We start from the raw sequence: 26,737 nt of genomic DNA, 5'->3' as shown, positions 1-26,737 counted from the left end.
CCCAGGAAATTAACCTTATCAACAAAAAAAAAACAACACATTTTTCATACTTAGCAAATAGGGAGTTCTCTCTGAGTCTCTAGAGTACAGTGCGGACATGTTTGACATGGCACTTGGCATCAGGAGAATAAATGAGGATGTCATCCAGATAGACCACCACATATTGACCACAGATATCCCTGAAAATGTCATTGACAAAGGCCTGAAAGACCGCCGGCGCATTACTTAACCCAAACGGCATTACCAAGTATTCATAGTGTCCTTCTGGAGTGTTAAATGCCGTTTTCCATTCATCCCCTTCTCTGATGCGGATTAGGTTATATGCACCCCTGAAATCCAGCTTAGTGAAGTATCGGGCTCCTGTGAGCTGGTTAAAGAGATCGGGGATCAGTGGCAGAGGGTACTGATTCTTTACGTTAATGGCATTAAGTTCACGGTAGTCAATACACGGTCTGAGGCCACCATCTTTTTTTCTCCACAAAAAAGAATCCAGCGCCGACTGCTGACCTTGATGGTCAAATAAACTCTCTCTACAGACTGTTTGCTATATAATCTTTCATGGCTTGACGTCCTGGACCAGAAAGATTATAAATCCTACCCTTGGGGAGTCGGGAATTGGGGACCAAATCTATGGGGCAGTCATATTCTCTGTGTGTAGCTAATTTTCAGAGTCAGAAACTGAGAACACGTCAGCAAAATCCCTGAATGCATGAGGTATAAGGACAGGTTCAGCTTTAGTCAGGTTAACAGATCAAGACATACATGTCTCCTGACACTCAGGGCTCCAGCGCACAATCTCACCCTGGTGCCAGTCTATGACTGGGTTATGTTGCGCAGCCATGGCATACCCAATACCAATGCTGCTGTCAGGTTCTCAAGAACAAAAAATGACAGTGATTCTACATGCAGAGCCCCCACAAGCATGGAGATCTCTGGAGTTACAAAAGTAACCACACCCTGAGTCAGAGGGGTATTATCAATTGCAGAGATTTTAATGGGAGAGTTCAGTCTCCGCAAAGGCAAACCCAGCTCTCTTACTACATCAGAGTTTATGAAATTAGCCGCAGACCCACAATCAATAAAGGCCTGTAGCCACACCGCTTTTCCCTGGTGAGACAATGAGACAGGTAACATTAACTTCATAGGGTCTGCAGGGAGTACCTGGGCACCTGAGTGAGTATCCTGGGGCTCAGTCAGGTGCGGTTGCTGCTCTGGAGGCGATTGTCTCTGAGATCCAGGCTCTCCATGATGGTCTCCCCAACGTGATCTGCTCCCTTGATGTCGACGGGACTCTGGACATGATGAGGAAGGTGCTGCAGAAGCTTGGACCTGGGCAGACTGGAGCTCTTGCACCTGCTGTGAAAGTCCTTGCACCAAGCCAGACAGAGTTAGCACCTGGTCCATCACAGCTTGGAGAGGTTCCATTTTTTTTTTTTTTTGTGTTAGTGGGCCAGTGATAATGTCATGCCTGATAAGAGCCACAGACTCAGACTGGCTGTAAGGGGAATCTAGTGAAAAGCCGCTCACAAATCAGGACCCCAAGAACTCTGCAACCCTTTAACCCCTGTACAGGGATTTGGAATTACACAATCTGCAGGCAAGGGCGTAGTAAGGAGACAAAGCAGGGGTCAAATCCGGAACTGGCAGCAAGGTACAAAAACGACAGGCAGGAGGGTAGTCAAACACAAGCAAGGTCAGCGCACAGGCATCACAATACAAACAGCACATGAGCCAGGAGAACAGAACTATCACTGGCAGTGATCATGTGACAGGAGAGGGAATAAGAAGGGTGTGGTGTCTTCCCATAGGCTGCAGGTGAATGTTGGCCACTTCAGCCGGGAGACACACGCCACCTACAGTCAGCCAGTGGTACTGCAGGTTCCAGGGAAACCCAGCCTAGTGAATGAGCGGAGCCTGTGCTCCGCAGAGCCACGGGCATCGACTCCTCTCCCATCACCAGCACTATCAATGGTGGGAACATGGCGTCGTCTGGCGATCGGAGCAGAAGTCGCAGGAGCGGACTCCGAGATGGACGTGACAGATAGTTAGTTCTATATATTCCAATACATGCTATTGAAGGGTTAAAATGTAAGATCTTTGATATTGATATGGGTAATATGTACGCTGAGGGGGAGGGGATGTTTGGGAGGGAAAGTTTGTAGTTCTGCTCATTATTGCTGAAAATATAACACATGTTTTGTATACTTGGTGAAAAATAAAAATGTATCTGATTTAAAAAAAAAAAGTACTGTCTGGCCGCATCTCAAGGCTCGGGAGGGAAAGAGCGCCATTTGAGTTTTGAAGCACAAACTTTTTTCTACGCTAGTTTTTGGACTCCATTGGCAGAGCCCTTTAGTGTCAGAACAAAAGAAAACCCATCAAGTGACCAAATCTTGGAAATTCTACTCCTCTGGTAATTCATTTACGGGTGTAGTGACAATTTAGCCTCTGGAAAACACCCTTGGTGTCAAATGCAGTGAATGTAGAATTAAAGATTGCAAATAAACCTTTGTGCCCAGTATATTGTAGTGCCTATACATTGTGCCCAGCTCATGTTTCTTGAAACCTGCATCCCGTAAATTAAGCAGGCTTCCTCACTACAACAGAAGGAAGGGGGCATTTGGATTTGGGATCAAATATTTTGTTTTTTGAGAGTAGCCATATTGTTTTCCAGAGCCTTTGTGCTACCAATAACATGGAAGCCTCCTATATTTCTGTTAACTGATGATGGACCTGAGTGGGGAATTGTGTTCTAGTGAGTTGAGTTGAATGCTATTTGGTGGCAATTTGGAGTACTGAATATTTGGGATCTATTCAGATTTATTATGTTCTCTGTGCTGAACACTTACATCAAGGTTTCCATATACATCTTTGACATACGTGATCCAGGTGAAAACACCCGTAAGATCCATTCAATATAATGAGGCAGCAGAGTTAAGCTGGGTTCACACTAAACGACAGCGACAACGACGTCGCTGTTACGTCACCATTTTCGGTGACGTAACAGCGACCTTGTAAGTCGCTGTTATGATCGCTGCTTAGCTGTCAAACACAGCAGAAGCAGCGATCATAAGGTCGCTGTGCTACATGTTCAGAGAGCAGGGAGCCGCGCTTAGCGCTGGCTCCTTGCTCTCCTGCAGCACACATCGGGTTAATTAACCCGATGTGTGCTGCAGCTACATGTCACAGTTCAGAGAGCAGGGAGCCGCGCGCACTGCTTAGCGCTGGCTCCTTGCTCTCCTTGCTACAGTATACATCGGGTTAATTACCCGATGCATACTGCAGCCACATGTCACAGTGCAGGAGCCGGCACTGGCAGCAAGACTGGAGGCTGGTAGCCAGCGTAAACATCGGGTAACCAGGGAAAGGTCTTCCCTTGGTTACCCGATGTTTACGCTGGTTACCGCTTACCGCAGCTGCCAGTGCCGGCTCCTGCTCGCTTCATTTCGTCGCTCTCTCGCTGTCACACACAGCGATGTGTGTGTCACAGCGGGAGAGTGACGACCAAAAAATGAAGCTGGACATTCAGCAACGACCGGCGACCTCACAGCAGGGGCCAGGTCGTTGCTGGATGTCACACACAGCGACAGCGACGGGACGTCGCTGCAACGTCACAGAAAATGGTGACGTAGCAGCGACGTCGTTGTCGCTGTGTGTGACACCAGCTTAACTCCAGACTTTGTTCGGCCTCTGTTCAGAGATGTCAAAGGTGAACAAAACTGTTGAGCTCACTTTTGTGCACACCTAAAGACACGTAAAAAGATAGACACCACCGCACCTCAGGCCAGACAGTCATTCAAATTGACTCCCTCTGCCTAATTATAGTGAATTTTCTCATTGGAATTTTGTCTGAACTACATTTTTCATAGACTAACAAGAGGGGATTTCTCTCTCTTCCTACCTCTTGCATGACAGCTTTGTCATATTTTTTTCGGGCTTTGTCTTAAGCTGGGGTCACACTAAACGACAGCGACAACGACGTCGCTGTTACGTCACCATTTTCTGTGACGTAGCAGCGACCTTGTAAGTCGCTGTTATGATCGCTGCTTAGCTGTCAAACACAGCAGCCGAAGCAGCGATCATAACGACACGCGTCGCTGTGCTGCAACATGTGCAGAGAGCAGGGAGCCGTGCACACTGAGCGCTGGCTCCCTGCTCTCCTAGCTACAGTACACATCGGGTTAATTAACCTGATGTGTACTGCAGCTACATGTCACAGTGCAGAGAGCAGGGAGCCGCGCACACTGCTTAGCGCTGGCTCCTTGCTCTCCTAGCTACAGTACATATCGGGTTAATTAACCCGATGTGTACTGCAGCTACATGTGCAGAGAGCAGGAGCCGGCGCTGGCAGCGTGAGAGCAGCGGAGGCTGGTAACGAAGGTAAATATCGGGTAACCAACTTGGTTACCCGATGTTTACCTTGGTTACAGCTTACCGCAGCTGCTAGACGCCGGCTCCTGCTTCCTGCTCGCTTCATTTCGTCGCTCTCTCGCTGTCACACACAGCGATGTGTGCGTCACAGCGGGAGAGCGACGACCAAAAAATGAAGCTGGACATTCAGCAACGAGCGGCGACCTCACAGCAGGGGCCAGCTCGTTGCTGGATGTCACACACAGCGACAGCGACGGGACATCGCTGCAACGTCACAGAAAATGGTGACATAGCAGCGACAGCGTTGTCGTTGTCGCTGTGTGTGACACCACCTTTAGGCTGTGACTACACTGTTTTATATACAGGGTTGGTATGTATCGCTGTGCTTTTACATGTTATCTTATCAGTACTGGTTTATTGTATTGCCTTTTCGTTCTATCCTTACCCCTGTGCTTTTTACAGTATTTCTGTCTTTACTTATGGCCTGGATTCTGTAGACTGCCCATATACAGCAACAGCACATATTTGTCTCTTTGGAGGATGGCAAGAAGGGGTTTATGCTTCATTACATGCAACCCCGGATATGGTGTACACGTTATGGAGTGTGTTCTTAAAGGGTGCTCTGGTGTTTGTTTTGTTTTGCTTTGTTTTTTCCTGCCTCTATTTAATATTAATAAATGTATTCCTTGTTTGATTTGAATTTTTCAGTGATCCCAAATTATTTGCACACCAACTTTTTTCTTCTTTGTGCATTTTTCATAGACTTGTACGTAATCCCCGGTGTAAGCGCTCGGCATAGAGTGTAAAATAAATATGATCTGCGCTGTACTGCGATCTTTGCAAAGCAGAATGAACAAATCAACAGCAGTTGAAGAATTGGCTTTAATTTTACGCCGTACACCATGTGTTTATAAATGAATAAATGATTGTGACTTTATTCCCCCAGTCACTAAAATTACAATAACCGGTTTAAATATTTTTTTTTTTTTTTTTTAGGTTTGCCTACTATCGCAAAAAAATTTAATTTTGCAAAAAAATTTAATTTTGCAAAAAAAGTGTTTTTTTTTTTTAATCACTGAATTTTGAAGGCTATAGGTTTATTTTTCTGTTGACAGGGTTGTGTGAGGGCTTGTTTTTTGCAGGGTGAGTTGGAGTTTTAATTGGTACCATTTTGGGCCACATGTTTTCTTATTTACTTCTATTCTGCTTTTAGTGAGGCAGAGTCAAGAAAAACAGCAATTCAGGAATCCTTTTGTTTTTGTTTTTACGCTGTTCACCGTGTCATAATGGTAATAAGACAGCTTTAGTCTTCGGGGCAGTACAATTACAGCGATACCACTATCATGTATGTATGTGTGTGTGTATGTGTGTATATATCTATATATATATATATATAATATAAATATATATGGGGTTTTTTGCTGCTTTTACACCATAAAAACTATTTTTTTATAGCAAAAAAAGAACAGTTTTTGCATTGCTGTATTTTGAGAGCTGTAGTTTTTTTTTATATTTTTCTGCTTATGGAGCTCTATGGCAGTACTTGGTTTTTTGGGGTTTTTTTTTTTTCTTTTCTTCAGACAAGATGACGTTTTAATCCCTGCCATTTTTATTTATATATAACTTTGATAGCTTTTTATTCCCATTTTTGTCATCTGTTCAATGAAAAGATAGTTTTTGCTACTTTTTCTTATTTAATTTTTCCCCATGTTCACTGCAGGGGTTAAGTAGTCTTCTAGATTGGGCTGTTACAGACGCGGGGATACCAAATGTGTCTTTTTTTTTTTTCTTTGTTTTACATAGATATTCATATTTATTGAAATTTTTTGTGGTCTTTATTTTCGTGGGCTGGGGTTATTTTTACACACAAAATGATTTTGTCCTCATATGGGACATTGCCTTTTACTGCTCTAATCACAGGTAGAAAGTATTGCAATGCATCATCATTGCAATAAAGTGCAACTGCCAGAGCTGCACTGTCTAAAGCTTCAGGAATAGTGCTGCTGCATGATCGCCAGAATTTACAGGGTACATCCAAGGTTTGGAAGCACAACAGTATTACCCTGCAGATAATAGGGTTATTGCACACCTCAGCACTTTGACTAAGCGCTGGATTTGTACTACATCAGGGCAGAGCTGGCTGTCACTCAAAGTGTCAATGGATAGGTCGTGATAGGAGAAAACGGGAGTTCAGCCGCGCTGTCACCACAGTGCGAAGATATTGTAAATTTATGATCTTGTTTCTTTCATACACAGGTCAACGCGTTTCAGGAGTCACAGCTCCCTTCAGCAGGACCACAAGCAAGAAAACATAAATGGGATGCTCTCCCCCAAGATGGGTCTGATTATATACATACTCCAGTGACGTCACAGGACCGCCAATTTTTCAAATCTTGGTGGGATCCATTAGTTAAATAAAAACAATATACAGGATCACACAGAACTTCAAAATACAATGAACTTTCGGATGAGAGCAATGAATTTAAATTGTTATAAAATATCCTGATTAAAAACGATTTGTGAAAAATGAAAAGAAAATGTTTACGCTGAAAACATCAGTATGTTTTGAACTGCAAAGCAGACATAATTATTCATAGATATGTGTCTGGTGAACGATATGCCCATTGCTCCAGCTGGCCTCTGTAAAATTTTATTTAGAAAAAAAGGGGGATCTACTAGAACTATGGAATCAAAATTGAAAAAGTGAACGTATGACAATTGTCGTGATGCATAAAAAATTTTCTATTGAGGATAAAACAATTAAAATCATGTTCAGTGAAGGAGGTGTCTGTAATAAATTATTCAAATTGTATAGTGATCTAGGAGAGAAAGATGAATATTGTTTTAAGGCTCATGCGCACATTGCTGAATTTCATTAATTTACGCTGCGTATTGCACCCCAACACAATCTATGAAGATTGTGCATAATCCATGTGCACGTTGCATTTGAGATGCCAAAATTGTTACAAATCGCTGCGTTCTAAAAAAGCAACATGTCACTTATTCCTTGCGGCTTTTTTTTTTTCTGCAGAAACACTGCATTCATTATGCAGTGTTTCTGCAGCGATTTGACGCACACATGAGCTGTCAAATCCCTGCAGAAATTTCTGCAGGGACATGACGCAACGTGCGCACAAGCCCTTATAATTGTGAGTAACAATGTGAATGGAGAATAATGCAGTGAATATATATATAACAAATTATTGTGAAATTATTGAAAAGATATCAAATTTAAATATATATGATTTGAGAGAGAGAAAAAAAATATATATAATATTTTGAGGGGACAGATTCATCCAGCAGAGACAAAAAGTGATAACTGTATTGTCGGGACTTAGGGTAAGTTCACACAGTGCGTTTTTCGCGGCGTTTTTGCGCAGTTTTCGGGTGCAGTTTTGCTCAGAAAACTGCATGACCTTGCTTCCCCAGCAAAGTCTATGAGTTTTCATTTTTGCTGTCTGCACACAGCGTTTTTTTCAGCTGCGTTTTTGTGGTGCCACAAAAACGCAGCATGTCAATTATTCCCGCGTTTTTCACTGCGCTTTTCATCCATTGAGTTCAATGGGATGTTGAAAGACGCAATGAGAAACGCAAATAGCTGCGTTTTGGTGCGTTTCTAAGACCAAAAACGCAGCTATAAACGCAGGAGGTGGGTAGTAAAGTGACGTGTACAGGAAGAGGATTCCTTCTGTCAGTATATACAGAAGCGTGAATCATCCCGGTACCGTCACCGCCGCTTCCACCTCCCGTCCTGTGCATGTATGCTGCCGTGCGGCGCCATGTTCGGGCGGGAGGTGGAAGCGGCTGCGAAAACAAAAGTTAACAGTAGAAAAAAAAAAAAAGTTATACTCACCTGTCTGCAGACTCCCGGTGCCATGCCCGCTCCCATCTCCTCTCACGGTATCGCCACCCCCGCTCCGGCTATGTGCAGACGGCCGGGAAACCTCCGATGGATGCAGGACCTGGCGATGGATCACCTGATGCAGTCACCTGACGCATCAGGTGATCGTAAGTATCGCGGTGACGCGGGCGCCTGGCCGGTATCAGCGGATGCGTCAGGAGACTTCATCCCTGATTACCGGCAGCTGCTGCAGCGATCGGACAGGATCAGACTCCCGCCCCATCGCTCCAGGAGCTGCTGGTAATCAGCACATGAGTATTATTTTTTATTTTTTTTTTTTGCACCGATGCATCATCTGATTGTATAAACGGCTTTTATACAATCAGCTGATGTGTGATGGGATTCAGGCACTTGATCCTGACACATCATCTGATCGCTTTGCCTTCCAGCAAACCGATCAGATGATATTGGATCCGGATTGGACGGCGCGGGACCCTGACCCAGGATTACTGTGGAGGGGGGTTCTTTATTTCAATAAAGATGGAGTCACTAATTGTGTTGTGTTTTATTTCTAATAAAAATATTTTTCTGTGTGTTGTGTTTTTTTTTTTATCTTTACTAGAAATTCATGGTGGCCATGTCTAATATTGGCGTGACACCATGAATTTCGGGCTTAGGGCCAGCTATACAGCTAGCCCTAACCCCATTATTACCCAGCGAGCCACCCGGCATCAGGGCAGCTGGAAGAGTTGGATACGCACCAGAAGATGGCGCTTCTATGAAAGCGCCATTTTCTGGGGTGGCTGCGGGACTGCAATTCACAGCGGGGGTGCCCAGAAAGCATGGGCACCCTGCACTGTGGATTCCAATCCCCAGCTGCCTAGTTGTACCCGGCTGGACTCAAAAATTGGGCGAAGCTCACGTCATTTTTTTTTTTAAATTATTTCATGAAATTCATGAAATAATTTAAAAAAAAAAAAAAGGGCTTCCCTATATTTTTGGTTCCCAGCCGGGTACAACTAGGCAGCTGGGGGTTGGGGGCAGCCCGTACCTGCCTGCTGTACCCGGCTAGCATACAAAAATATGGCGAAGCCCACGTCATTTTTTTTGTTTGGGGGGGCAAAGAAATCCTGCATACAGTCCTGGAAGGATGCGGAGCCTTGTAGTTAGACAGCTGCTGTCTGCTCTCCTGCATACACTATTGGATGGAGGATGCTGAGCCTTGTAGGTCTGCTCCCCCTGACTCTCCCTCAAGCATACAGTCCTGGATGGAGCATGCTGAGCCTTGTAGTTCTGCAGCTGCTGTCTGCTCTCCTGCATACACTATTGGATGGAGGATGCTGAGCCTTGTAGTTCTGCAGCTGTCTGCTCTTCTGCATACACTAGTGGATAATGAACACATTGAAGAAGGAAATGACATCAGACCTTTTTTTTTTGTTCACTGATAAAAAACGCATAAAGACGCAGTGAGCAAAAACGCAGCAAAAAAACGCACCAAATCGCGGCAAAACGCGTGCGTTTTTTGCCGCGTTTTTTTGCCGCAGGTGCGTTTTTGTGCAGTTTTTGCCACAAAAAACGCACAAACGCAGCGTCAAAAAAACGCAGTGTGTGAACCTAGCCTTAGTGTTGAAGGAGCGTTATAAAAGAAGCAAGTGCCAGAGTGATCAGCACCACACATGCGTCAGAGGTGAAAGCAAGTTCGGAATTGAACCGGCCTGTGGGGTGAAAAAAAGTTCAGGACTGGGGGGGGGGGGGGGGGGAATCTACAGTGCATGCCCAGAGGTCCGAGTGGTTCAAGGCACGTCCTATAAAGTGGATAGAATGATGTGTGAAGACTCGCACCTCCTGTGTGTCCGAGTGAAACACTTACAGGATTGGATTACTCCAGCGCAGCAGCTAAAAGGTACAATTAGCGGATGCAGGAGGAATTGGGGACAATTAAAAGAAACATTATTGAAACCATGATTTGGATAAAAAAGGCGATAACCTGACATAACATTATACCTCAAGCATAAAGAGAGATAATTATAAAAACCTGGTAGAAACGACGGATCAAAAATATATATTAAAACTGAATGAATAATAAGCACATTTTTAAAAATTTATATAAGGAAATCTAAAACTAAAATATTTATGACCTTGTTTTGAAGGATTATATAAATTTAAAAATATAAAATTAAAAGTATTTATGAACTTAATTAAAATGATTTGAACAACAGCAGGAAATTTAGTAGAATAGGTCTGTCACCTCATTCAAACAAATTGGTTTCAAGGTATTCAACTTGAAGATCCAGGGCCGCCATCAGGGCATTACTAGTGGAACTCCTGTAGCAGGCCCGGTGAGCAGCAGGCAGAAGGGGGGGCCTGGACACGCTGACGGGCCCCTCCCCTTTCATTCCTCTGCTCCCCGGGCCCCAGCGCAGGGGGCGTTGACAGTACACTTCGCAGGGCGTGCTGGTCGTGCAGTGAGCAGGAGGCGGGGCCTGGACACACTGACAGCCCGGGCCCCTCCCCTTTCATTTCTCTGCTCACCGGGCCCCATGGGCAGGGGGTGGGGACGTTGCACTGACAGCACCTGCAGTCGCACAGGGGCCCCAAGCGGGAGCGGGCCCCTAGAGCCTGAAAACATACTGGGTACGTCATAGCTCCCTGGTACTTAAAGACCCATGACGTACCCAGTACGTCATGGCGAGATCGTGGCTGCGATCGCTGCAAATATCTTAGATTCGGGGAGGAGGGGCCCTCTGCCTGACCTCAGGAGGGGTTTTGTCTCCTCCCCGGACCTAAGGAGGCTGTGATTGGCTGAGCGGCGTTCGTCAGCCAATCATAGCCACTGTAATGTTCCAACCATTGAAAATGGTTGAAACATTAAAATCCAGCCCTGATCAGTGCAGCTGTAGCACCGATCATTGGCTGGAGCTGAGTGACCTCAGTTTCACCCACCCCCAGCTCTGATTGGAGAGATCGGCCTTGTGACCGATCTGTCCAATCACTGTGGATCTGGGGCCGTTGACCACTCCCCTCAGCTTCACTCCAGCGTCCGTGGAAGGTGAGGGGAGCGATAGGTAAGTTTAAAGACACTGTCTCCTTTCAGCCGCCGCCATTGCCCCAGCCCCCACCCATCAGCTGCCGGCTGCAGCAGTCACTACCCTTGATCCAGCAGCACTGAACCCATCTTCTGCGTCACCTCCATCTGCCACCGCTCTCCCCCATCAGCCGCTGCCCCCCTCCCTCATCTGCTGGCCCTCTACCACCTCTCACCTTCCTCTATCTACTGTGATCTCCCCACCTTCTGTGACCCCACCCCCACTTGCTGTGACCCCCCCCCACCACCTGCTGTGACCACCACCTGCTGTGACGACCCCCCCCTGCTGTGAGACCCCCCCACCTGCTGTGAGATCCCCCCACCACGTCTGTCCGTCCCTCTGTTTATCCGTCCCTCCGTCTCTCATCTATATGTAGCACCCACGGGGCAGGGGTTAAATATTAATCGTCGCTGGGCCGGTGATGTTGGGTCAGGGATGTCACAGGTGGCCGTGCCCGGCTTCGTGGCCCCTAGGTGTACAATAAAAGGGGATTTGGATGATGGTGGGGAATGATGAGGATGATAGTCTTGTGACGTCACCTGTGGTACGTGGCCAGGGATTAGCCGCCGCTGCTGTCGCTGTCCTCCGGGGCGGATGGTGTTGCAGCAAGGATGTTTCTGCTCCCCACAGGTGGAGCGGGGCCCCGGGGAGGATGATGAGGAGAATAGTGGCCGTTGGTGCCGAAGCGCGAGGCGACGGCAATCCAAAAGGCTGAATCAGTTGCTGTGGTTCCAGCCATGATGGGCCCCAGCTGATCCCGGATCCATTGGAGGTTAGAACAGGTACGGTGGTTGATGGGCCCTTCCTTCCTTGTGCCTTTACAGATGGAGCCCCGTGGCCTGATGCTGCTTGGGGATCCCGGTTCGTGTAGTGTTAGCTCCTGTCCTGTGTGTAGGTGACGCTGGGCCGCTGTGGGGCTTGACTGTAATCATGTCTCCGGACCCTATCTGGCACTGTGCTCCAGGATCTCGTGGTGGTCAGAGGGACATGCAATCCCCCTGTCCTGCAGATTGTGGTGATACAAGGTGAAGTCTGTTCCACCCTAAGGCTCTACACCCTGGACCGCACCGGTCCCACTCCTGTTCTCTCCTGCTGGAGAACACTCTGTTTTGTAAGCTCCTAAATCCCCCTGGTGGCTGCTCCTCCCCCGGTTCCGTCACTAGTGGGTGGCCGCCCCCCATGTTTGGTGACTAGCTTAAGACCCGACCCTAGCCTGGTCCCCAATGGGGAGGGCAACCTGGTTGTCTATATGAGTTTGTGTTGTGGAACTGGTACCGACCTCCTCTGGATCCAGGATGAGTACTGCACCTTAAGTGAGGTGCAGTACCATGTGGTGACTGAAGCCACAGGGGCGCCACATATCCATCTATCTATCTATCTATGATTCTATCTATCTGCTGAAAGAGCCTTAAAGGGAATCTGTCAGCAGGTTTTTGCTCCCCCATCTGAGAGCAGCATAAAGTAGAAACAGATATCCTGATTCCAGCGGTGTGTCACTTACTGGGCTGTTTGCTTTCATTGTGATAAAATCCATGTTTTCTCTGCTGCAGATCTAGCAGTTATACAGAGCTCATGAATATGCTGGACTACCTGCAGCATGACAAGTAGGCCTGTAATGATAATCTTCTCCTGATTAATCAGTGATGTAATCAAAACTATACTAAGCAGCCCAATAAGTGACAATCGCTGGAATCAGGATCTCTTCCCCTATGTTATGCTGCGCTCAGATTAGGTGTTAAAAACCTTGTGACAGATTCCCTTTGAAGGGGTTGTTAGGTCTAAATGCACAAGTCAGCATTATCACAATTTGGTTTCAATTACCGTATTTTTCGCTTTATAAGACACACTTTTCCTCCCAAAAATTTGAGAGGAAAATGGGGGGGCGAGTCTTGTAAAGCGAATATAGCGGTACCTGGAGGTCCGGTCTGTGCGGTGATCGGGTGGCCGGGTTCCTGTGGCTGCGTGCAAGTGGCCGGGTACCTGTGTTTGCGTGCGGTGGCAGCCAGGTACCCGTGGCTGCGTACGGGCGGCAGTCGGGTGCCGTGTGCTGGCGGCAGTCGGGTGCCGTGTGCGGGCTGCGGCCGGGTGCTGTGTGCGGGCTGCGGCCGGGTGCTGTGTGCGGCCGGCGGCCGGGTGCCTGTGCGGGCGGCAGATGGCTGCCGCCCGCACGCAAGCACAGGTACCCGGCCACTTACATGCAGAGTGGGCAGGCAGCCTGCTGGCTGCCACTCTGTGCATGCGGGGCGGGCGGCTGTGCAGCAGGTTACCCACTTTGGCCGCGGTCCCAGTTTCAAATGATGGCAGCGGGCGCGTGCGCAGATGGAGCTCTTGAATGAGAGCTCCATCTGCGCACGCGCTCCCCCGGGAGTCAACGCGTGCGCAGATGGAGCCCTTGGATGAGAGCTCCATCTGCGCAGGCGCCATTATTTGAACCGACACCGCGGACACTGGGACACTCACTGCACCGGCCTGCTGCATGACTCAATCGCCGACGCTGCTGCTGCCGCCACCACCACCACGGGCCCCTCAGCTCCTGCCACCACGGGTCCCCCGGCTCCTGCCACCTGCCACCACGGACTCCGCTGCCACTGACCCGCCGTGCCTGCCAGCACAACCTCTGCCTCCTGTGACCCCGCTTCACCACCACTGCTGCCCCCCTCCGGTAAGAGAACACCGGATTATAAGACTGACCCCATTTTTCTTTTTTTTTTTACCTTTTTTTATGTCTAAGTTTGGGGTGTGTCTTATAATCCAGTGCGTCTTATAAAGCGAAAAATACGGTAGTTTAAAAACTGTATGTGACCCATTCCCTTAAAGAAAAAAAATAGATATACCAAAAATAAATATATACCAGAGAAGTTAGATTTAAAAAGAAGAAAAAAAAAGTTAGAGTAAAGTAGGGCCCGGCCAAAAGAGTCTGGTGGCCGGCTTAAAAAAATCTTTTGGCCCAAACAAAATCTGATGGCTGTGTGACACGGTGTTCAGTGTAAAGGGTTAATGTGTGATTGGTGAGGGTGTAGTGCAGAAGTGAAGTATTCCAAGAGTGGCGGTGGGATTGTGGAATATTTGCGGGGTGGAGGCGGAGCTGGGGTGGAGGCAGAGCTGGGGCGGAGCTCAAGGGGACCCCGAACTTTTGCCAGTATGGGGCCCTGAAATTCCTAGTGGAAGCCCTGTGAAGATCCATTAGGTTTCTTTCCTACTGAGTGCTTCCACCCTGTTTGGGGGTGAGTGGATGGATCAGCTCAATAGGGGTAACCTTCAGGGAAATTTTTTTTATTGTTCACCAGGGTACTGTGTTTGAACAGACCATTCATTAAGAACCCAATTTTTATGTTGTCTGTGCGAGTTGAGTCTATTATGCAGGAACTGCATCGTTCTGCCAACATATTGCTTCCCATATTCACTCGATTAAATACACTACGAAATCCGATTGACATGTTAGATGGGTCTTGATATAAAAATCCTCGGGGCTGGAAGATGGGCTGAGAAAATGTCTTTTATGCTGGATGGAAACACCACAAAGAGTTTTTAGTGTACCACTTATAGGAACCTGCTTGTTTTGTGAATGTATGCTGACTTGTAGCAGTCTTGCTGTTGTTCAAATCATTTTAAATAAGTTAATAAATGCTTTTAAGGTTATATTTTTAAATTTCTAAAATCCTTCAAAATAAGTTTATAAATATTTTTATTTTCTCTCTCGTTTCATTGGGGGACACAGAACTGTGGGTGTATGCTGCTGTCACTAGGAGGCTGACCCTATGTAGAAAAAAAATGTTAGCTCCTGCCTAGCAGTGTACACCCCGAGCCAGAGGCGGATCTATGTCAGTTTTTTGCTTAGTGTCGTAGGAGACTGATGTAGGCTCACGGCCCCCTCAGCCACTTTTATCTTTTCATCGGCGCGCTCATCGCGCTCACTATTATTTTTTTTCAGGTATTAGTCTACCCATGGATGCCCAGCTTCCCCAGGGATTCCCTGGGTGTTGAGCGGGCACATCTTCGACAGCCCCCTCCCCTGCTCCATCTCCTACAGGTACCGTCCCAGGGATGCACAGGGTCGAGTCGACATGGGCCCCCTCATCTGATCCATCACCTAGGGTGCCGTCCCAGGGATGCACAGGATTGAGGCAGCAAGGGCTCCCCAACGCCCCCTCTGCAGCGTGGTCCGTGGATCTTCTATCAGGCCTCCCCGTGTACCCTCAGGACACAGGGGCACGCAATGCACCAGGCTGCATGCACAGGCCGCTCCGTGGCCCCCCCTTTCCCCCCGATTATTCCCCAGCGGCATCCAGAGTTAACCAGACCCAGGAGGTGTGGCGATCCAGAAGTGCAGCGACGCGGCAGGGTCCCGGCAGGTAAGACTTCCATGTTTTGTCTGTACCGCGCCGCTGGCGGAGGGCTTTCCCTGACTAATTTAGGCCCCGGTCTGCGCCTACTCCGGCAACTCAGCACACCACGCCCCTCCCTGCGCATGTGAGATAGTCCCTGCTTCTCCCTTCCCTGCCTCCTTCCTTGCATCCCGGCCGCACTTCTCGCAGGGGCTCAGCCCCCGTCCCTCTCCCCTGCATCACTCCCGGCCGCACTTTTCACAGGGGTAGCAGGAAACACAGGACTCTCTCGCGATACCTGCATTCGCGCCCTGCAGCTGGTACCCTCCCCCCTCGCATGCCCGCGCCCTTCTTCCTAGGGCACTTCTCTAAGGATCGATCTCGGTCCCCAGGCATTATATTCCACAGCACACCTACAAGACAATGCAGCTGCAGCACCTCAGCGCTCAGCCTCACAGCACCTAGAGGGGAGAACACAGGACCTGGTAAGCGCTGCTTTAACCCTTTCCTCTGCCTAGAGTCCCCTCTTTTCACCTCCCCTCCTGCCTCCTCCCTGGCAACGCTAGTAAGAGAAGCAGGACAACCATGCCTAACTCAAAATCCTCCCAGCCAAAGCAGGTCCCTATCATAATGTATTTTACATGCGCCTCCTGCAAAACTAAATTCTCCCAGGGCCAGGCCTCACCCCTATGCTCGGACTGTACCCCAGACCCGCAGCTCGTCCAGGAGCCCCCCAACACTGCAGCGGTCAACAACGCTCACGGTCCCAGCGCGCCACCTCCCCCGGAATGTTTGGCTTCGCTGTCCCAGTCTGTAGAGTCTCTCTCCAGGTCATCACAGACCACAGCGCAAGCATTGCAGCTTCTTCCTGTGCTCAGCCATGACTCCCGGGAGCGGGCAGATGGCGATAATCACTCTGATCCAGGGACCTCTACAAGAGTGGAGAAATGCGCCCGCCAGGCCAGGCTCATCCCAACAGTCCCTCTCACCCCTGGGACCCAACCACCGCTCTACCCTGGCCCCATCCGTGTCTCAGGTGAGGACTCTGACGAGAGGCTTCAGCTCGATCCGGATCAGACGGCGGACATATGGTGCATGGTGGACAGCCTGGTCAAGGCGGTAAGTCAAGCGCTCAAGATCCAGGGCGACAGTCTCCACCCAGCTCACGCACATCTCCTTTGAGAGGATGAAATGCGCCCGTAGGTCCTTCAGCAGTCATCCAGAATTTACTGAGATACTGCGTAAACACAGACAGCAGTCAGACAAGAACTTCAACAACCGTAAGTACATACTTACATTTTCCCTTCTCCGAGGAACTCCGGAAGGAATGGGCAGACTCACCGATAGTCGACCCACCAGTGTCCCGCCTGTCTTCACATACAGTCATGTCTCTTCCTAACGGTGCGTCTCTCTGAGATGCCACGGATCACAGCATTGATGAACAGCACAGATTGCACTCGTGGGTGAGTCCCTCATAAATGCCGCCCTGGCCTCATCAAACTGTGCAGCCCACGCGGCTAGCAACACCATGGCCAGCCGCCGCTCTTTTTGGCTCAGTCTGGAATCCGAACGCGGCCTCTAAAACGTCTCTCACCGCTCTCCCCTTCTTAGGCGGACGTCTCTTTGGTGACAAGCTGGACCACATGATTTCTGAGACGACGGGTGGGAAAAGCCCCTCCCTTCCCCAACTCAGACCCAGGCGCCCTCCAGCAGGCATCAACCTGCCCACTTCCAGTCCATTCGTAACTTCAACTCTCCAGTCCAGCCCAGAAGGAACCGTCCCCTCCAAGACACAGAAGGACTCCGTCATTTAAAACCAACCCCTCATGGCGCTTGAGACCACGGCAGTCGAGAGGCTTCTTCAGGATCCCAGCGCTATTCGTCCAAATGACTTTTGGCCTTCGCACAGAAGTGCTGGACAGGTGGGGGGACAACTGTCCCTGTTCCAGCAGGTCTGGTGTCCATTGACCACAGACTCCTAGGTCAGGAAAATTATAATATCAGGCTACAAAATAGAATTTTCTTAACCCCCCACCACCACCACCACCGAGACGTTTCTTCCAATATCACCTTCCCGAGGCAACCGCGCGGGCCTGCACCTTCTGTCACTCCATCGACTCTCTTCTCCAGTCAGGAGTCTTAATCCCAGTCCTGGCTTCCGACCGCTTCAGGGGTTTCTATTCAAATCTCTTCATGGTCCCCAAGAAGGATGGCATGGTTCACTCCGTTCTCGACTTGAAACTTCTCAACAAGTCCGTCAGAGTTTGGTAGTTTCAAATGTTGTCCCTACGTTGTGTTATTTCCTCAAATGGAGGTCGGCGAATTCCTAGCATCCCTGGACACACAGGACGCATATCTTCATGTGCCAATAGCCAGCCACACCAACAATTTCTCCGCTTCTCAGTAGCAGAGGAACATTTTCAGTTCACTGCGCTTCCATTCGGTCTCTCCTCAGCACCCAGAGTGTTCACGAAGGTCATGGCGGCTGCCATGTCTATCCTTCACTCCAGTGGGATCATGGTCATTCCCTACTTGGATGACCACCTTGTCAAGGGTTCTTTCGACGAATGTCTCGAAAGCCTTCGGATCACCATCCGCACACTTTCTCTCCTGGGGTGGCTAATCAATCGGCAGAACTCCTCTCTGACCCCGGCCCTTCGGTTTACCTTCTTAGGCATGGTTTTTGATACCAACCAGAGATGAATCTTCCTACCACAAGAAAAGATTCTCTCTCTGCAACGGGGGACTACAGGTTCTTCGTCACTCGAGTTCCTTCTCCATCCGATTTGGCATGAGTCCTTTGTCAAATGGTAGTGTCTATGGAGGTAGTTCCATTCGCCCAGTTCCATATTCGCCCCCTTCAGCTGACCATACTACGGAAGTGGGTTTAGTCACCTTTTTCGCTGGATCACAGGACTCATCTGTCTCCAGGAACCCATCGGTCCCTTCAGTGGTGGACCAGACACAATTTCTCCCGAGGAAGGTCGTTTCTACCGCCCCGCTGGCAGATAGTCACCTTGGGCTGGGGTGCCATCTTTCACCATCACACGGCCCACGGACGTTGGTCCCTCCAGGTGAGTTGGCTTCCAATCAACATTCTGGAGATCAGGGCCATTCTATTAGCTCTGCAACAGTTCCAGCACCTCCTGGGGGGCTCCCCTGTCAGGATCCAGTCAGACAATGCTACGGCGGTAGCTTACATCAACTACCAGGGAGGAACAAGGATTGTCAGGGCTATGAGGGAGGTCAGGAGGATCAGTGGGCCGAATCACATCAATCCATGATCTCTGCAGTGCACATCCCTGGCATGGAAAATTGGGCGGACGACTTCCTCAGCAGGGAAGGTCTCGCCTCTCAAGACCTTCGTTCAGGGGGTCGCTCACCTGGCGCCTCCATATCGGGATCCCCTTGAGCCATGGGATCTTAATCTGGTGTTGGGTTCACTCAAAGAGACTCCCTTCGAGTCCTTAAAAGAAGCCTCTCTTTTACACCTTTCCTGGAAGGTGGCCTTTCTAGTGGACATCACCTCTATCAGGAAAGTGTCAGAGCTTGCTGCTTTCTCCTATCGGTCACCATTTCTGGTTTTCTACCACGACAAGGTGGTGTTACGCCTGGATCCCTCCTTTTTGCCTAAGGTGGGTCTAACCCTTTCATCTGAATGAAGAGATTGTGCTCCCTTCCTTCTGCACAGGTCCCTCGCACAGCCTGGAGAAGTCTTTACATACTCCTGGACCTGGTTCTCACCCTCAGAACATACGTGTGAAGAACCTTTTCGCAAATCGGACGTGCTGTTCGTCATTCCTCTAGGACCCAAAAGAGGAATGCTTGCTTCCAAGGCCACGATTGCAAGATGGATCCGGTCGACTATATCAGAGGCCTACAGGATCAGGAACAGGTCCCCTCCGCGGGGAGTGAAGGTATATTCCACCCGCGCGCTGGGAGCGTCTTGGGCGATCAGGCATCGACCGCATAGGTCTGCAGGGACGCCACGTGGTCTAGCCTACATACTTTTGCTAGGTTTTACCAGGTACATACCCAGGCTTCGGCTGCCGCCGGCCGCCTGCACAACCGAAGGATGGTGCGATTTTTCATGTGTTAGACACTCTCGCAAAGAGAGCTGTCTATTCTTATAACCCTAGTGATTCCCACCCAGGGACTGCTTTTGGATGTCCCACTGTTCTGTGTCCCCCAATGAAACGAGAGAGAAGGATTTTTGTGTACTCACCGTAAAATCTTTTTCTCTGAGTCTTCATTGGGTGACACAGCTCCTACCCTGATTGTTTGGTTTCTACATTTTGCCTACTTGTTACTGTGGGCTTTGTCCCAGATGACATATGGCCGGATTACATGTTATCGGTTATTACCTTGACTTATGTATGGTTGTTCAGTTTCTTTTCCTACTGCTTGTACACTAAACAGAGAGATCCTCCTCCAGCTTGGGCTGTACACTGCTAGGGAGGAGCTAATATCTTTTTGTCTACTTAGTGTCAGCCTCCTAGTGACAGCAGCATACACCCACGGTTCTGTGTCCCCCCAATGAAGACTCAGAGAAAGATTTTATGGCGAGTACACAAAAATCCTTCTTTTCCTTATATACATTTTTAAAAATGTCCTTATTATTCATTCAAATTTAATATATATTTTTGGAAAGTCATCTCCACCAGTTTTTATTGTTATTTATCTTTATGCTTGAGGTATCATTTTGTCAGGTCATCGCCTTTTTTTATCCAAATCATGGTTTCACTATGTTTCTTTTAATTGTCCCCCATTCTTCCCGCATCTGCTAATTGTACCTTTTAGCTGGTGCGCTGGAGTAATCCAATCCTGTAAATGTTTCACTCGGGCACACAGGAGGTGTGAGTCTTCACACCTCATTCTATCCCCTTTTATAGGATGTGCATTGAACCACTCTAACCATGAGCTGTAGACTTTTTTTTTTTTTTTTTTCCCCACGGTCCTGAACTTTTTTCACCACGCTGGCCGATTTTTAATTCTGAACCTGCTTTCACCTCTGACGCATGCGTGGTGCTGATCACTCTGGCACGCTCCTTCTTTTTCAGTGCTTCTTCAACACTAAATCCCGACAATACATTTATCACTCTGCAGGAAGAATATATAGATATAGAGAGAGAGAGAAATATTATGCACACACAGTGCCTTGCAAAGGTATTCGGCCCCCTTGAATTTTTGAACCTTTTCCCACATTTCAGGCTTAAAACCTTAAGATAAAATGTTAATGTTATGGTGAAGAATCAACAAGTGGGACACAATTGTGAAGTTGAACGAAATGTATTGCTTATTTTAAACTTTTTTTAAAAAGAAATAACTAAAAAAGTGGGGCGTGCAATATTCGTCCCCTTTGCTTTTCAGTGCAGCAAACTCATTCGAGAAGTTCATTGAGGATCTCTGAATGAACCAATGTTGTCCTAAATGACTGATGATGATAAATATAAGCCACCTGTGTGTAATCAAGTTTCCGTATAAATGCACTTGCTCTGTGATAGTCTGTGTTCTGTTTAAAGCGCAGATAGCATCATAAAGACCAAGGAACACAACAGGCAGGTCTGGGATACTGTTGTTGAGAAGTTTAAAGCCGGATTTGATTACAAAAAGATTTCCAAAACTTTAAACATTCCAAGGAGCACTGTGCAAGCGATCATATTGAAATGGAAGGAGTATCATACCACTGCAAATCTACCAAGACCTGGTCATTCATCAAAGCTTTCTTCTCAAACAAGGAGAAGACTGATCAGAGATGCAGCCAAGAGGCCCATGATCACTCTGGATGAACTGCAGAGATCTACAGCTGAGGTGAGAGTCTTTCCATAGGACAACAATCAGTCGTACACTGCACAAATCTGGCCTTTATGGGAGAGTGGCAAGGAGAAAGCCATTTCTCAAAGATATCCATAAAAACTTTCATTTAAAGTTTGCCACAAGCCACCTGGAAGACACACCAAACATGTGTAAGAACGTGCTCTGGTCAGAGCAACACAGCTCATCACCTATAACACAGCATCCCCACTGTCCAACATGGTGGTGGCAGCATCATGGTTTGGGTTTGCTTTTCTTCAGCAGGGACAGGGAAGATGGTTAAAATTGATGGGAGATGGATGGAGCCAAATTCTTAAAGAAAACCTGTTGGAGTCTGCAAAAGACCTGAGACGGAGATTTGTCTTCCAACAAGACAATGATCCCAAACATAAAGCAAAATCTACAATGGAATGGTTCACAAATAAATGTATCCAGGTGTTAGAATGGCCAAGTCAAAGTCCAGACCTGAATCTAATCGAAAATCTGTGGAAAGAGCTGAAAACTGCTGTTCCCAAACTCTCTCCATCCAACCCCACTCAGCTCAAGCTATTTCCAAAGGAAGAATGAGCAAGAATTTCAGTCTCTCGATGTGCAAAACTCATAGACCCCAAGTAACTTGCAGCTGTAATCGTAGAGAAAAGTGGTGCTACAAGGTATTAACTTAAAGGGAACGAATAATATTGCATGCCCCACGTGTCAGTTATTTATTTTTTAAAGAAAGTATAAATAAGCAATAAATTTCGTTCAACATCACAATTGTGTCCCACTTTGTTGTTGATTCTTCACCATAACATTAAAATTTTTGTCTTTATGTTTGAAGCCTGAAATGTGGGAAAAGGTTGAAAAATTCAAGGGAGCCGAATACTTTCGCAAGGCACTTTATGTATATATACACTGTGTGCAGAATTATTAAGCAAATGAGTATTTTGATTGCATGATACTTTTTATACATGTTGTCCTACTCCAAGCTGTATAGGCTTGAGTGCCAACTACCAATTAAGTAAATCAGGTGATGTGGGTGGTGTAATGACATTAACACCCTATATAAGGTGTGCTTAATTATTAGGCAACTTCCTTTCCTTTGGCAAAATGGGTCAGAAGAGAGATTTGACGAGCTCTGAAAAGTCCAAAATTGTGAAGTGTCTTGCAGAGGGATGCAGCAGTTCTGAAATTGCCAAACATTTGAAGCGTGATCACAGAACAATCAAGCATTTTATGGCAAATAGCCAACAGGGTCACAAGAAGCGTGTTGGGCAAAAAAGGCGCAAAGTTTCTGGAGTATCAAAAAGCACAAGGTGTGCCATACTCAGGGACATGGCCAAGGTAAGGAAGGCTGAAAAACGACCACCTTAGAACAAGAAACATATGATAAAACGTCAAGACTGGGCCAAGAAATATCTTAAGACTGATTTTTCAAAGGTTTTCTGGACTGATGAAATGAGAGTGACTTATGGGCCAGATGGATGGGCCAGAGGCTGGATCAGTAAAGGGCAGAGAGCTCCACTCTGACTCAGATGCCAGCAAGGTGGAGGTGGGGTACTGGTATGGGCTGGTATCATCAAATATGAACTTGTGGAGGATCCAAGATGGCCGCCGTGAAGGGAGGCTGCATGTGTTAGAGCTCTGCAGTGGCTGCTCTCAATCCTTCACACCAGATCACCATCCTGCCTCAATGAATGCCCAGGAAGGAAGAAAAAGGAAGTACACTACTCTAAGAACCCTTTGGACAGATTATTACGGTGCCTGGGGACTCACGAGGACCAGAGGAGCGGCGAGGCCTTGTCGGCCAGGGAACCAGAGGCCTGTGGTTGCGGAGAGGGCCTTCTCCCGTCATCCTGCCGTGCACTGTGCTGAGGAGGAGACTATCCCGCGGGGGAGACAGACAGGACAACGGTGTTGGGAGCGGAGGCGACAGCCCTGGTCGCTAGGCGGTTCTGGATTGGAGGTGAGGCCTAGCCATGTGGAAAGCTTGCGGCCTGGTTTTCTGGGGATCCCGCCGCGTCTCTCTCCTCCACTGACCGCTGGCGGGGGGGAAGTCCGGGGGTTCCTCCGTGTTCGGGCCGTTACCCGCATCCAGCGACAGGGCAGGAGGGGCGACTCGGGAGGCGGTGATCACCGGCAAGCCTTGCTGGGAGTCTGAGGCGGCGGGGGCCGTGACACATGGGGAGGCCTGAAATCTCTCCAACGACGCTGCATTTCCATCGGCAGCAGAGGTGACGTAGGCACCGAAGATTTAGAGCCAGGTTGGTGGAGCCAGTCCGGAGGCCTGTATCGGAGGTTAGGGGAGACTGAAGGAGGAGAAGGCCCCTGAGAACGGTCACCGGGAGGCATTACCGATAAGAAGAACTCAGAGGTGGTGGTAACAGAGAGTCCTGACCCCAGCTTATAATAAGAAGCAGCAAAATCAAAGAGGATTAATTAGACAAAATCTTCCTCAATACAAGTGGTCCAGAAGCTATATAGCCTGTAATGAGCATATGCACTTCTACTTTAATAAAAGTCTGCCATCTAGTAGATATTTTGTGCACTTTGATCAGCGCTAAACTGTCTCAGCCTCAGGCAAGGCTATTACACACACACATCAGAATATATTGATTGAATTAATCCGCTGACCACCTTTTGATAGCCGCCACTGGGTGGTACTGAGTACCCAATTTTATCTATTTTGCCTTTGGAGGTGGCTGGCTTTGACCCGTACTGGGATTAGGTGATATAGACATTTTCTTAGGTTGAGGTTCAATCGTGGTCTATCTTCAATGAATACACCTGTTGAATTATCTCTTAAACTGTTTTCCTCACTCACTTAACTATGTAAAATATTTACTATTCTTCTCAACCGGACCCACTCCGCAGCCCTCTGAAGATTGTATCACCTATCTTATCCACCCTTTCTATCCAAATGGAGAAATTTGTCAATACAGGTAGTGCCAAAGCTGACAAAATTAGAGCCCAGAATGCGAAATGCACTGCTGGCGCATCGGACTCCACGGTCACACTTTCCAAGGAGTCACTACAAAGCATTGCGGATACCATCACCAACCAACTTATGCCTAAAATTTATGCCAGACTGTTATCTTTCCAGTCTTCTCTGGAGTCCATTACTACTCAAATGTCAGATCACTCCAACAAAATATCAGCGGCTGAAAAACGAATCTCCGATCTGGAAGATTCAGTTCAAGCTTACATTGCTCAGGCTAAAGATAAAGACCGGATGCTAGAACAATGCCAAGACAAACTTGATGATCTTGAAAATAGAAGCTGCCGCAATAACTTGCGCCTCCATTGGGGTCCCTGAGTCAGTAAAGGACTTGCTCCAGTTCATCTCAACCTGGCTCCCAAAAGCACTTAACATACCAGAAGCAATGGTAGTGGAGAGAGCCCACAGACTTGAACCCCCATCCTCTGAGCCCACATCGGGCCCACACCCTGTAATCTTCAAAATGCTGAATTACCAAGACAAAATGATGCTTTTCTGCAAGTTTCGGGCTCAACCGGAAGTGAAATTCGAAGTACATTCTCTCCTTATCTTTCAGGATTTCTCCTCCACAGTGGCTGCAAAACGCCGGGCCTTTGCTCTGGTATGCAAAATTCTCCATGATAAGAATAAACGTTTTGCTCTATTATACCCAGCACGTCTCAGAGTAGAAATCCGTGGAAAGATACTTTTCTTCACAGATCCGGAAGACACCTTGACAGCAGTACGTGGTTCCTTTCGGGCCTCTACTCCAGATACTTGATTCTTCACATGATTGAGATTTCTTATCTTTATTATCTGATATTTCATGATTTGGAAACCACTAAAGGATATTCAGGCTGAGATGTGATACCCTAATAACTTTTCCTCTGCTGGACACTCAAACTGACACATTACTGGGTTTTTTTCTCCTTTTACTTATGTTTTGGTGACAATATTGCACACTTTTTTCAGTTTATAGAACACTGACAGTTGTGATACTAGTTTGACTCTCTTCATAGGTGTGCTTTTTCAATGTCCCCCTTTTCTTTTTTTTTTTTTTTCTCGGTTGCTTCATTGAGAATACCAATATTTCAATGGAGGGTTCTCTGGTCGAGATATAATGTTGTAATGATATATTTTCTATATTTGCTGTTACTGTTGGGACGGGTGGGGGGTGGGTGGGTGCGTTCCTCTTCCCCAGGCACAAATAATTCCTCATACCCTTGGAGTTCTGGGTTTGCTCGCTGGGACAGATCCATACCCAATTATCTTTTACACATGAAAATTTTTGGATGGCCTAGATGTGGTATAGGATAAAATGGCTGCTTCTACTACTACTACTACAATTTCCCATATTAATATCGACTCTCTTAACTTGCTTTCCTGGAACATAGCAGGTCTCAATACTCCAGTAAAGCGCAGAAAAGTACTGGATCATATTACCCGCATTTGTCCACATATTATATTTTTACAGGAAACGCACTGGCTTGGTGGAAAACATCCCACGCTCCGTAACAAACATTATCCGGAATACATTGAAGCCTCTTTCTCAGCGAAGAAACGGGGGGTGGCTGTCTTATTCCACAAAGATTTCAACTACTCCATTCAAGATGTGGTAAGGGATGCAGCTGGCCGATATTTGCTACTTAAGGTCCCTGTCGAGCAGAAAGAATACTGTCTTATTAATGTATATTTACCCAATTCGCCCAGTCCTTCTTTGTTTTCTAAACTGGTAGAACTCATACACGGCTGGCATACCACAAATATTCTAATGGGAGGAGACTTTAATACCTTACATGATGTTATATTGGATAGATCTACTCCGCTACCCACCTCTTGCTCTGCTACAGGTCTAGTCCCAATCATGCTGGATCAATTAGACTTTATTGACTCTTGGAGATGTTGTCACCCTACAGATAGGGAATACACTTATTACTCTAGAGTTCATGACACCCATTCACGCATTTGATTACTGGCTCTCTTCTTCTTCCTTACTACATGTATTAATAACAGAAATCCTTCCTAGGGTTATTTCAGACCATTCTCCTCTATTACTTACCATAGATTTACCTACGAACAGGAACGTTTCAATTCATTGGCGGTTTCCTTCTTACATACATCAGATGATTTTAAGAGAAGTCAGACAGGCTGGTGGGAGGCATACATGGAAGATAATCTAGAACACCTTGACAATCCTAACCTATTTTGGGCAGCAGCTAAAACTGTGCTCTGAGGACATATCATTTCATATGTCTCATAAAAAAAAAAAAAAAAGAAATTGGCACTTTCTTTAAAACCTCCTCTAGATAAACTAACTCAGACTTACTGAAATCTTCAACTCACA

At 47.4% G+C, this 26,737-nt stretch overlaps 1 protein-coding gene across 10 annotated transcripts in view; it reads left to right on the top strand.

Moving 5' to 3' along the window:
• Window positions 1-26,737, top strand: part of ORMDL1 (ORMDL sphingolipid biosynthesis regulator 1) — a 390,769-nt gene that overhangs the window by 151,442 nt on the left and 212,590 nt on the right. For 3 of the 10 annotated variants that reach the window (XR_012724845.1, XR_012724844.1, XR_012724846.1), the window contains exon 3: window positions 6,628-7,151. The exons of the other annotated variants lie outside the window; for them this stretch is intronic. The gene's annotated coding sequence lies outside the window, so the exon portion shown is untranslated. Of the gene's footprint in view, window positions 1-6,627; window positions 7,152-26,737 lie in introns of those variants that run through there. 10 annotated transcript variants of the gene reach the window in all.

This window comes from Anomaloglossus baeobatrachus, chromosome 7 (genome assembly GCF_048569485.1).
Source record: "Anomaloglossus baeobatrachus isolate aAnoBae1 chromosome 7, aAnoBae1.hap1, whole genome shotgun sequence".
Taxonomy (NCBI): domain Eukaryota; kingdom Metazoa; phylum Chordata; class Amphibia; order Anura; family Aromobatidae; genus Anomaloglossus; species Anomaloglossus baeobatrachus.
The sequence above is the reverse complement of the archived record's forward strand: the minus strand, read 5'-3'. Positions and strand labels throughout refer to the sequence as shown.